Raw genomic sequence first — 14374 nt, 5'->3', positions numbered from 1 at the left:
AGCCCTTTTTGAAGTTTCTACGACAATGCTTTCAATAAAAAACCTTATATACCCCTCAGGGCATAGCTGACAGCCCTTGCCCTGAGGGCTGGGGGGAGGGGTGTCATTTTCAAAGACTTAATTTCTAGAGATGTCAACTACGTTGAAGAAAATTGCTATCTCAAAATTTTGGTTGGATGTGTTTGGGGAAATAGTGCGCGTGAGAGGGGGTTTAGTTGGCCTCCAATCACTTCCGACTATCAAAAAGGGCACTAGCCCTTTCAATTTCCAATCGAATGAGCCCTTTTTGAATTTTCTATGACAACGCGTTCTATAACAACCTTATATACCCCAGAGCATAACTTACAACCCTTGCCCCTAGGGCTGTGAGGGGGGTTGTCATCCTCAAAGAGATAATTTTCGGACCTTTCAACTACGTTGAACAAATGGCTATCTCAAAATGTTGATTGGATGTTTTTGGGGAAATGGTGGGCGTTCAAGGGGGGTTACTTACCATCCAATCACTTTTGACTATTGAAAAGGGCACTAACCATTTCAATTTCCAATCGAATGATTCCTTTTTGAAGTTTCTACGACAACGCTTTCTATATAAAAAAACCTTATACGCCCCCAGGGCATAGCTTACAACCCTGGCCCGGAGGGCGGGGGGGGGGGGGGCAGTGTCATCCTCAAAAACATAATTTCCAGACTTTTTAATTTTCGTATGGTAAAGAAAACAGAACAAAACGGCTATCACAATATTTTTATTGAATGTGTTTGGGGAAATGGTGGGGGTGAGAGGGGTGTTAGTTATACCAATCACTTTCGACTATTAAAAAGGGCACAAGCCCTTCTAATATCCTATCGAATGAGCCCTTTTTGAAGTTTCTACAACATCACTACCTATAAAAAACCTTATATGCCTCCTGGACATAACATACTAATCGTACCCTGAGGTCCCTGCGGGGGCTATCATCCTCAAAGACATACTTTCGAAGACTTTTAACTACGTCGAACAAATTTGTTATCTAAAAACTTTTAGTGGATTTGTTGGGGAAAATGTCGGACGTGACAGGGGAGTTAGTTGCCGTCCAATCACTTTCGACAATTAAAAAAGACACTAGTCCTTTGTATTTCCAATTGAATGAACACTTTTTCAAGTTTCGTCGACAAAGCTTTCAATAACCTTATATACCCATAGGGCATAACTTGAACACCTTACCCTGAGGATTGTGGGGGGAGTGTCATCATCTTAGATATAATTTTCGGACCTTTCAACTACTTTGAACAAAATGACTGTCTGAAAACTTTTATTGGTTTTGTCTGGATAAATGGTGGGTGTGAAAGGGGTCTTAGTTGCATTCTAATCACTTTCGACCATTAAACAGGGCAATAGACAGTTCAATTTCCAATAGAATGAGCCCTTTTTTAAGTTTCTACGACAACGCTTTCTACAAAAAAACCTTGTATGCCCCAGGGCATAACTTACAACCCTTGCCCTGAGGCCTGGGGGGGGTGTCATCCCCAAAGACCTAATTTCCAGAATTTTCAACTACGTTGAACAAAATGGCTATCTCAAAATGTTGATTGGACGTGTTGGGGTAAAAGTGGGCGTGATAGGGGGGTTAGTTGCCCTCCCATCACTTTCGACTATTAAAAAGGACACTAGCCCTTTGAATTTCCAATCGAGTGAGAGTTTTTTGAAGTTTTTAAGACATCACTTTCTATAAAAACCTTATATGCCCCCAGGGCATAACTTACAACCCTTGTCCTGAGGGCTGTAGAGGAGTGTCTTCCTCAAATACATAATTTCTATCTGGAAAGCAACTACGCTGAACAAAATTGCTATTTGAAAATTTTGATTGGATGTGTTTGGGGAAAATGTGGGTGCGAGAGGGGGGCTAGTTGCCCTCAAATCACTTTTGACTATTAAAAAGGGCACTAGCCCTTTGAATTTCCAATCGAATTAGCATTTTTTCTAGTTTTTACGGCAGCTCTTTCAAGAACAACCTTATATACACCTAGGGCCCAATTCACAACCCTTGCCCTGAGGGCTGTGGCAGGAGTGTCCTCCTCAAATACATAATTTCTATCTGGAAATCAATTACGCTGAACAAAATTTCTACTTAAACATTTTTATTGGATATGTTTCGGGAAATGGTGGGCGTGAAAGGGGTGTTAGTTGCCTTCCAATCGCTTTCGTCTATTAACAAGGGCACAAGCCACTCCAATTTCCAATTGAATGAGCCCTTTTCGAAGTTTCTACGACAACTTCTTCGATACGAAGTGCCCTGGTCTAAATAAAAAAAAGAATAATACATTGTGCCAACATCGTTCTTATATGCCCCAAGGGCATAACTTAAAACCCTTGCCCTGAAGGTTGTGGGGGTGTGACCTCCTCAAAAACATATTTTCTATTTTGAAATCAACTACGCTGAACAAAATGGCTATCTCAAAATTTTGATTGGATTTGTTTTGGGGAATGATGGCCGTGGGGGGCTAGTTGCCCTCCAATCACTTTCTACTATTTAAAAGGGCACTAGCCACTCCAATTTCCAATCGAATGAGCACTTTTCGAAGTTTCTACTACAACTCCTTCGATACGAAGTGCCCTGGTCTAAGACTAAGAAAAAAAAAATAATAATACATTGTGCCAACATCGTTCTCTACTTAGGCAGCGCTATTGCGCTGCCTATGATATAAAGGTTGATGGAATTGAAAGTGGATGTAGATCATCGAGCCAACCAACGTGGACAGAACATGTAGCCAGTACTAGAATATTACGATAAGCCAGTTTTTAACATGAACTTGACCAATTATCTATACCTGGTTTTTAAATAAGAATATACCATTTATATTGGCAAAAATGTCCGCTCTGACATTAAATAAGTTAAACAAACTTCTTAGTTCAACTATTCTTGACAAATAATTTAGTCATCACTGTGGAGTAAAAATAGCGATGCATGAAACGATACAGCGAATATCGATACTCATCAATATGGATTGAGACTTGAAACGTACCAGTTCTTTCGACACGCAGTATGGTATGCTATACCGGATAAATACATTGAGGTGATTAGCGCTATGTGCTAGAATAATTTTGCTAAAATTAAGGTAGTAAAGAAGATTAATTACCGGTTTCTTATTAAATCAGGAGTTATGCAGGGTTGCGTTCTTTTCCCATTTGTATGGATCATTTTGAGGGATATCCTAAGTAGCACAGTAAAGGCAATGGGAGAACACAAAATCAAATGGGATAGTAAAAATCCTAAAATTAGGTTATGCTGCTGATTTAAGCCTACTAGATGAGTTATACTAGATACTAGAGCAAAATGGATGAGTTAGTAAAGGGGCCCCTTTACATACTAAACTAAGTGACGTCACAGCCACACGCCCTTTTTCTAGGCCAATCAGAGAGCTATAATACTAAACTAAGTGACATCAAACCTGACTTCCAGGAATGTTAGCATTGGATTTGCGTAATAGGCCCAAGAAGTCCTAGCAACCGCTCATAGCAACCACAACTAATATAAGGAGGGATTATTAAAACCTAGATGTAAGATGTTTCTAAGTGTAATAGATACAGAGGGGAATGGTTATGGCTTCCCTAGGGAGAGTGATAAATTATTTCTTCGAGTCCAAATGAGGAATTATTATTTCGAAGCCTTAATAGTGCAACTAGGACATCTTAGATAATTTTCAGACATTCAAACGAGATACGAAGAGATTGAATATATTTAACGCGGGAATTGTTTCCTAGGAATTTTAAATGTGTCAATGCAGGGTTGGCGAAACAAAGAAACCGTCAGAAATTAATTGACATTTTAGGGGATTATTAGGGCGAAACAGATTGCGACATTTTAGGAGAATATTTGGGCGAAGCAGATTGAGACATTTTAGGGGATTATTTGGGCGAAACAGATTGAGAAGGGATTGAGCGAGATTGAGAGAGATTAAGAGAGATTGAGAGAGATGAAGAGAATGTTGGACAAATTTAGTAACTGGATTTAGTGATTTGATGAGTTTGGGCTAATAAGTAACGCCTAAAAGAAATTATTTTTCTACTCATGTAAATGTTGGGTAGCAAGATGACTTCTTTTTTGAATATTATCGTTAATTTGGTTGCAATTGTTTAATAATAATAAAATAAGGGTACTATATTCCTCCACTAGTTATAGTTTCGGAAAGTTGTTAAGGAAGTTTGGTATAGGTTAATCCTATATTATTGAGATATCTTTAGCGAGGAAATATATATTTAGGGAATACAGCTCAGAGGTCTGAGGCAGCATGCTGGGCATAAGGTTTCTATCTTTTTTGAATATTAATAAAAAAAAAAACTTTTCAAAAAATAAGTTTTTCAAAGAAAAATAATGACAATTTTAAACTTAAGCTCAGGAGATACAAATACCTGTTAAAATTCAAACTCAAAACGACCAGAAATTACTATTAAAGAATAAATGAAACCCAAAACGAACAGAAATTAAATACTGAAACGCTTTACTGACAACGAATTGTATTACAAACGTTTTCTTTTGTACTTAATGTTGAAGAAAAATATTAAAATTACAGTAAAATCTTGAACTGATGAGCTTTCAGCAATTAATTATCATTATACATAAAACATTCAGGTTAATTTATTAGTTCTTTTCAAGATTGGTCAAGACAAGTATAGTTTCACTGCAAACAAAATTTGGATACTGCCCCCTTCTTTAGCTGTAAAAACCTAAAGCCCTCTGCTTCATTGGTGCTTCACTGAAAACGAATTACTGGTATATTACAAATTTATTCTTTCCCAGTTCTTGCATCATTGAAAATAAAAATATAAATTACAGTGAAAAAAAATCTTTAAACGGTATGTCTTTTAGTATTTATTGTTGATATATATCTAACATTCATATTTATTTTGTTTATACCTTCCCAAGGCAATCCAGTATCAAAGTGTTTTCTGGTAAAGTATCACTGAAGGTTGCGATTTTAAGTTTCTACATAAAGGTAATGTCCAAACTCTGGTTAGTAGTTATTTATAGTCATTTCAAGATCGCTTGTAATATTCAATTTAAGTTTCATTTGTTTTAAGATTTATTTATTCATTTACAGGTTTTCAGTTTCATACATTTTTATTAACAAAAAAACAACTCAATGTGACAACAAGGCGCACTAAAGCACGAAGTTGCTTGAAAAAGCGACCGGTTGGATATCATGCATGCCAAATCATCAAACCAATTAAAATGAAAAAAGGGAAAACAGTAATAATAACAGAAAATAATGATAAATATATAATGGCACAAAATATAAAATAAAAATAAAATATCTACAAAAAAAAAAAAAAAAAAAAAAAAAAAAAAAAAAAAAAAAAAGCCTTCTCTCGAACCATTAACACTACCAAATTCCTGAAAAGAAATGATTTTTAATACGGGTTTTAAGTTGCGGCACACTTTCAGCTTGACGAACAGAATCTGGGAACGAATTCCAAACTGCCGGCCCCCTGTGTCTGGTCACTTGACTCGCTCTCGTTGTGTTCCGTGGCTCAGATGCAAGACTATCCGCACTCCTAGTCAAATAATCGTGATAAAACGAATTAGGCTTAAAAATATTCATAAAAAAATCGGGTGCAAGACCATTCAGACACTGAAATACAAACACTCCAATTTTATAATCCTTTATTTCACCAACCCTTAAAATTTTAAACTTTCTAAAAAGTGATTCAGTGCTATCAACACCACGATCATACCTTCCAATCAACCTTATAGCCTTATTCTGCAGAACTTGAACTCTTCTAAAATTGCAACTAAAATTACTCGCCCAAATCAAACAACCATAATTTATATAAGGCGCTATTATGGAAAAATACAATAAAAGCAGAATTCTTAAAGGTAAACAATTTTGAAAACGGTTCAGAACTCCAAGGCCTCGCGCCAGCTTGCATGCTATAATGTCGCAGTGTTTTCTCTAACTCAAGTTTCGATCCAGGATGAATCCCAGATATCGGATCTCTTCAACTTGTGATAGCGGTAGGCCATTGTAAATAATGACACCAGGGAGAGTGGGAGCAGAACCAGTCCTCGTAAACATCATAAAATTAGTTTTTAATGCATTGACGCTAAGTAGGCTAGCACAAACAAATTCATGTAGGCCATCCAGCGCCTTATTAGCCTTGAACAAGAGCTCTTGCAGCGACTTTGCTGCAATCACTAAAGCCGTGTCGTCAGCAAAAGAAGTAACTGAAGCTCCGGGAATGTAGAATCTCATTGTGTCTACAAATATCAGGTACAGGAGAGGGCCAAGAACTGAGCCCTGTGGAACACCACACTTTATGGGAAACGGCTGAGAAGATTTGTTACTCAAAGTCACTCGTAGCTTCATTTAACTTAAATACTATACAAACAAATTTAAAACACTACCATTTATGCATAAATAACACAGCCTTTACAGTAAAATATTAAAAACAACAGTGTCGAAAGATTTTAAAAAATAAATAAAAACGCCCATGCACTGCTCGCCATTCTCAAGTGCTGAGTTGATATTTTCCAGAAGATGCTGGACTGCCTGCGTCGTCGAATGTCCTTTCCGGAAGCCAAATTGACCATCGTGTAAAACACTAATTTTCATCAGATACTCATAAAGCCGGTGATGAACAATCTTTTCATAAACTTTTGAATAAATCGGGAGAATTGATATTGGTCTCCAATTAGATATATCAGTTTTGACTCCACCTTTGTGCAACGGTACAACTTTAGCTATTTTAAGCGCACTCGGATACATCCCCTTTTCCATAGAAATATTGATAAGGTATACGAGGACAGGAAGCAAATAAACCAGAACCGACTTGAGCGTTCTAAGGTTCATTCAATCAACTCCTGCACTGTTTGACTTAATCGTGCTAACAATTTTGCGTACCTCCTCTTCAGTACAAGGCTGGAAATGCATTTCGAAACCTCTTCCTCGCTCATCAACAAAACTGCTTGATTCAAAAACATGGGAGCTCCTTGCTTCTTCTTGAATCTTGCAGCCAATTTCAGAGAAATATTGTCCAAATGCGTTGCAGATTTCCTCAGTTTCTTCCAAGGTCCTATTATTTAGTACAATTTTTGGCTCCGATGGCTTCATAGGGCCTTTTAGAAGATCATTCACAACTTGCCATGTTGCTTTGGGGTTACCTTTACTTTCTTCAAATACATTTGTAAAATATACCTTCTTTTTTTTCCTTCTTAGGGCATTTGCCCTATTGCTTAGCTCTTTATACATCACATGGAGCTCATTATTCTGCCGATGATTCAGATGCTCCTCACACGCCTGATTTCTCATATTAAACAGATTCAGCAGCTCATTATCACACCATGGTTTTCTTGGTTTATTCTTTCTGGGGTTTGTTTCTTTAAGCGGACACGTCCTATCATAAACATTCGACACTATTTGGTTAAACTTTTCAAATGCTTCCGACGGATCATCTTCATTCAGTACTGTTTCCCAGTTAATAACACTAATTTGTTCTTCAAATTTTTTTCAGATTAACTGGCTTCAGTTCACGCATTGGTATTTTATTCTTTCTGTTATGTTTCTTCACTTCAGAATTCAAATGCAATACAACCGGAAGATGGTCGGAGGCTGGGCTTATAACAACAGAGCAGTACGCTTTACTTAGCATCGCTGAAGACACAAACACATTATCGATGAGCGTTTCCGAATGATCCGTGATTCTCGTTGGAATGCTCACGGTCGGGTATAAATCATTTGACATCATCAGGCTCAAAAAATCCAAATTTGATCCACGTACATTTAACAAATCAAAATTAAAGCCTCCCATACATATAAACTCTTGACTAGATCTATTTACCTTTGCAGCAAGACATTCAAATCCTTCAGCAAACTCTTCAAATGATGCACTTGGTGGCTTATATACAACAGTAAAAATACAAGCTCGATTTTCAAACTTAATTTCTATACTAAGGGTTTCTATCTTACCCTCCTTCCAAATGTCCAAATCCTTTCTAATTTTCCAATTCAAATCCTGTCGGACAATGAAAGCCAGGCCTCCACGTCCCATTGACGTTCGACTTCGAGCAATCAGTTCATAACCTGGAAAATTAAAGGACAAAAGAACAGTATCATGACCCAAAAATGTTTCACATAATGCCATTATATGTAAATTATTAGATCGGGAAATAAAATCAAAAATCTCATGGTAAGAAGACGTTAAATGACAATTCCATGTACATGCATGAAATCCAGACCGGCCTAACTCCTCCAAAGTTGATAACTGACGATAACTGTAATGTAAGTTGATAACTTACATTAATATATATTGTATGTTTGTTCGCATTGATTGTTTATTTAATTTCTGTTCGTTTTAAGCTTGATTTTCATATTCAATCTAAGCATTACTCACTTTAAGATCTATTTATTCATTTATATTATTACTTGTTGTATGTTTTACCCACCGTACTACCTCAGATCTCTGGGCTGTATTCTATAAAACATATATATTTCCTCGCTAAAAATATCTCGAGAATATAGGAATCACCTATACCAATCTTCCTTAACAACTCTCTGAAACTATAGCAGGGGAGAAAAATGCCAACCTTATGCCCAACATACTACCTCAGACCTCTGAGCTGTATTATCTAAAATATATGTATTTCCTCGCTAAAGATATCTCAATAATATAGGATTCACCTATGCCAGACTTTCTTAACAACTCTCTGAAATTATACCTAGTGAAGAAAAATGGCAACCTTATGCCCAACAGACTGAATAAGATCTCTGGGCTGTATTCTCTAAATGTCGCCTCAGACCTCTGTGCTATATTCTCTAGAATAAGTATTTCCTCGCTGAAAATATCTCAATACTATAAGATTCAGCTATGCAAAACCACCTTAACAACTCATAGAAATTATACCTTTTTGAGTAAAATAGGACCCTTATTTTTGGTAGTATTAAACACGTTCAATCAAATAAACGAGAATAAGAGGCAACGCTGTAGCGTTGCCTACAGTAAAGGCCATACGGCTCCAATGTTTTATTATTTTTTTTTCTCCAGAGGCACTTCATACGGAATGGGTCGTCATATAAACTTCAAAATGGGCTCATTCAATTGGAAATCAAGAGTTCTAGTGCCCTTTTTAATGGTTGAAAATGATTTGAGGGCAACTACCCCCCCCCCCCCCACGTCCATCATTCCCCCAAACACATCCAATCAAAAATTCTGAGATAGCCATTTTGTTCAGCGTATTTGATTTCCATATAGAAAATATGTTTTTGAGGAGGACACTCCCCCACAACCCTCAGGGCAAGGGTTTTAAGTTATGCCCTGGGGCATATAAGGTTTTTATAGAAGGCGTTTTCGTAGAAACTTCAAAAAAGGCTCATTCGATTGGAAATTGAAAGGGCTAGTTTCCTTTTCAAAAGTCAAAATTGATCAGAAGGTAATTAGCCGCCCCCACGCCATAATTCCCCCAAACACATCCAATAAAAATATTAAGATAGGCATTTTGTTCAGCGTAGTTGATTTCCAGATAGAAAATATGTTTTTGAGAAGGACAATCCCCCACAATCATCAGGGCAAGAGTTTTAAGTTATGCCCGGGGGGCAAATAAGGTTTTATAGAAGGCGTTGTCGTAGAAACGTCAAAAAAGGCTTATTCGATTGGAAATTCAAAGGGCTAGTGCCTTTTTAATAGTCCAAAGGGATTTGAGGGCACCTAACCCCCCTCTGACACCCACCTTTTCCCCAAACACATCCGATCCAAATTTTGAGACAGTCATTTTATTAAACGTAGTTTGAACCAAATAAAATAACTACAAACAAGAGTTTGGGTATCGCCTCACTGCAGAAGCCTAAAACCCAAAACAAACAGAAATTAAAATTAACTATCTTACAAACATAAAGATAACCGATGCAAACATAAATTAGCGAATAAATCTCATATGGCTTCAATATTTTTTTATTATTTTCCCTCCAGAGGTGCTTAACATGCAAGGATTAAAAATACCATTTTGTTAAAAATAGTTGAAAGGTTAAGTAACAAAACTCTGGCGTCGATAAAACCCCCCAGGGCCCAGGGGCAGGAAGGGATTCTCGTATAAACTTCAGAGAGGGCTCATTTGATTGGAAATTGAAAGTTCTAGTCCAGCTCTTAAGAGCAAAATTGATCGAAGGGCAAATACCCCCCCACGCCCATTTGCCCCACCCCTCCCTATGAACTAATTCTGTTTTTACCTAAAGGCCCAATGAGAGTTAAAATGTTTTGGTATTAACACACACCTATTAGGAATCTGCTCTCCTCCCTAACAAGGAAAGAAACAGAGAGTGTAAAGCATGGGCGGATCCAGGGGAGGGGGAAGGGGGAGCCCCCCCCTAACATAGTCTAAAATAATATAATTTACTTAATTAACGCAAGATTGTGTTAATTAAACTTGCTATTTTTTCAATCCATTCATTGTTGTCAAGCGCTGTTCACAAGTTCTGCAAGCTGTCTATTGTTCGTGTATAAGTTTTTTATCAAAATGGGAATCGTATAGACTTTGAAAAAAGCCTCTATCGATTTAAATTAAAGGTTTTAGATCCGTTTGTGAAAGTCAAGAATAATCAGAAACTAAGCAACCCCCCCCCCCCCCGATACCATACAAACTTGAAACTTTTTGCAATCAAAAACGAACAAAAATTAATTAAAAAAACTTTCCGAAAAATAAATTTTTCAAAGAAATTTTAAGGCCATTTTAAACTTAAGCTAAGGACATACAAATACCTTTTAAATTTCAAACTCAAAACGACCAGAAATTACTATTAAGGAACCAACGATACCCAAAACGAACAGAAATTAAATAAACAATCATAGCAAATAACACACAACAAGTAATAATATAAATGAATAAATAGATCTTAAAGCGAGTAACGCTTAGATTGAATATGAAAATCAAGCTTAAAACGAACAGAAATTAAATAAAGAATCAATGCGAACAAACATACAATATATATTAATTTAAATGAATAAATAAATCTTAAAACAAGTGAAACTTAAATTGAATATGTAAATCAAATTTAAATCAAATAAAAAGAACTACTAACAAGAGTTTGGGTATTGCCTCACTGCAGAAGCCTAAAACCTGCTGCGTCAGTGGCGCTTTACTGAAAACGAATTATTTTACAAATGTTTTCTTTTGCACTTAATATTGAAGATAAATATTAAAATTACAATTAAATTTTGAACTGATGAGTTTTCAGCAATTAATATCATCATACATAAAACATTCAGTTTAATTTATTAGTTCTTTCCAAGATTGGTCAAGACAAATATAGTTTCACTACAAACAAAATTTGGATAATGCCCCCTTCTTTAACTGCAAAAACCTAAAGCCTTCTGCGTCATTGGTGCTTCACTGAAAACGAATTACTCGTATATTACAAATCTATTCTTTTCCAGTTCTTACAGCATTGAAAATGAAAATAAAAATTACAGTGAAAAAAAAAAAATCTTGAACTGATGGATCTTTCAACAATTATTATCATTATATATCTAATATTGAATTTGATTTTGTTTATACTTCCCAAGACTGTTCAAGACTCATATGGTTTTCATTAAGGTGCCAATGACGGAGTAGGTTTTAGGCTTCTGCAGTGAGGTTATTTATACTTGATTGTTTATTTAATTTCTGTTCGTTTTAAGCTTGATTTTCATATTCAATCTAAGCATTACTCGCTTTAAGATCTATTTATTTATTTATATTATTACTTGGTGTGTGTTTTACCCACCATACTACCTCAGATCTCTGGCCTGTATTCTCTAAAATATATATATTTCATCGCTAAAGATATCTGAATAATATAGGAATCATCTATACCAATCTTCCTTAACAACTCTCTGAAACTATAGCAGGGGAGAAAAATGCCAACTTTATGCCCAACATGCTGCCTCAGACCTCTGAGCTGTATTCTCTAAAATACGTATTTCCTCGCTAAAGATATCTCAATACTATAGGATTCACCTATGCTAGACTTCCTTAACAACTCTCTGAAATTATACTTAGTGAAGAAAATGGCAACCTTATGCCCAACATACTGAATAAGATCTCTGGGCTGTATTCTCTAAATGTCGCCTTAGATTTCTGGACTATATTCTTTAAAATACATATTTTTCCTCGTTAAAAATATCTCAAAACAATATGATTCACCTATGTCAAACTTTCATAATAACTCTCTGAAAGTATACTTATTAGAGATAAATGGTATCCTTATTTTTATTATTATTAAACAGTTCAAATCAACTAAACGAGAATCAGAGGCAACGCTGTAGCGTTGCCTACAGTAAAGGCCATACGGCTCCAATGTTTTATTATTTTTTTTTTTCCAGAGGCACTTCATACGGAAGGGGTCGTCATAGAAACTTCAAAATGGGCTCATTCGATTGGAAATCGAGAGTTCTAGTGCCCTTTTTAATGGTTGAAAATGATTTGAGGGCAACTACCCCCCCCCCACGTCCATCATTCCCCCAAAATCATCCAATCAAAAATTTTGAGATAGCCATTATGTTCAGCGTAGTTGATTTCTAGATAGAAAATATATTTTTGAGGAGGACACTCCCCCAAAACCCTCAGGGCAAGGGTTTTAAGTTATGCCCTGGGGCATATAAAGGTTTTTATAGAAGTCGTTGTCGGTGAAACTTCATAAAAGGCTCATTCGATTGGAAATTTAAAGGGCTAGTGCCCTTTTTAATAGTCGAAAGTGATTGGAGGGCAACTAGCCCCCCCCCCCACGCCCATATTCCCCCCAAACCCATCCAATAAAAATTTTGAGATACCCATTTTGTTCAGCGTAGTTGATTTCCAGATAGAAAATACGTTTTTGAGGAGGATACTCCCCCACAATCCTCAGGGCAAGAGTTTTAAGTTATGCCCGGGAGGCATATAAGGTTTTTTATAGAAGGCGGTGTCGTAGAAACTTCAAAAAAGGCTCATTCGATTAGAAATTAAAAGGGCTAGTTCCCTTTTAACAATCAAAAGTGATTTGAGGGCAACTAACCCCCCTCTCACACCCACCTTTACCCCAAACACATCCAATCAAAATTTTGAGACAGTCATTTTATTAAACTTAGTTTGAACCAAATAAAATAACTACAAACAAGAGTTAGGGTATCGCCTCACTGCAGAAGCCTAAAACCCCAAACGAACAGAAATTAAAATTAACTATCTTACAAACATAAAGACAACCGGTGCAAACATAAATAAATGAATAAATCCTATATAGCTTCAATATTTTTTTATTATTTTCCCCCCAGAGCTGCTTTATATGCAACGATTAAAAATACCATTTTGTTAAAAATAGTTGAAAGGTTAAGTAACAAAACTCTGGTGTCGACAAAACCCCCCAGGGCCCAGGGGCAGGAAGGGATTCTCGTATAAACTTCAGAGAGGGCTGATTTGATTGGAAATTGGAAGTTCTAGTCCAGCTCTTAAGAGTCCCAATTGATCGAAGGGCCAATAACCCCCCCCCCCCCACGCCCTTTTTCCCCACTCCTTTCTTTGAAGTAATTCTGGTTATACCTGAAGGCCCAATGAGAGTTAGAACGTTTTGGTATTAACACAAACCTATTAGGAATCTGCTCTCCTCCCTAACAAGGAAAGAAACAGAGAGTGTAAGGCAGTGGCATATCCAGGGGAGGGGCGAGGGGGCGCCCCCCCCCCCTAACGTAGTCTAAAATAATGTAATTTACTTAATTAACGCAAGAATGCGTTACTTGAACTTGCTATTTTTTCAGTCCATTCATTGTTGCCAATCGGTGTTCACAAGTCATGCAAGCTGTCCATTGTTCATATATAAGGTTTTTATCAAAGAGGTAATCGTATAGACTTTGAAAAAAGCCTCATTCGATTTCAATTGAAAGTTCTAGATCCGTTTGTTAAATTCAAGAATAATCAGAAACTAAGCAACCCCCCCCATACCATAAAAACTTGAAACTTTTTGCAATAAAAAACGAACAAAATTAATTAAAAAAACTTTCCGAAAAATAAATTTTTCAAAGAAAAGTTAAGGCCATTTTAAACTTAATCTAAGGACATACAAATACCTGTTAAAATTCAAACTCAAAACGACCAGAAATTACTATTAAGGAACCAACGATACCCAAAACGAACAGAAATTAAATAAACAATCATAGCAAATAACACACAACAAGTAATAATATAAATGAATAAATAGATCTTAAAGCGAGTAACGCTTAGATTGAATATGAAAATCAAGCTTAAAACGAACAGAAATTAAATAAAGAATCAATGCGAACAAAACATACAATAGATATTAATATAAATGAATAAATAAATTTTAAAACAAGTGAAACTTAAATTGAATATGCAAATCCAGTTTGAATCGAATAACAATAACTACAAACAAGAGTTTGGGTATC

The sequence above is a fragment of the Artemia sp. Qi Xiang Cuo genome, chromosome 12 (genome assembly GCF_049724085.1).
Source record: "Artemia sp. Qi Xiang Cuo chromosome 12, ASM4972408v1, whole genome shotgun sequence".
NCBI classification, from domain to species: Eukaryota; Metazoa; Arthropoda; class Branchiopoda; order Anostraca; family Artemiidae; genus Artemia; species Artemia sp. Qi Xiang Cuo.
The sequence above is the reverse complement of the archived record's forward strand: the minus strand, read 5'-3'. Positions refer to the sequence as shown.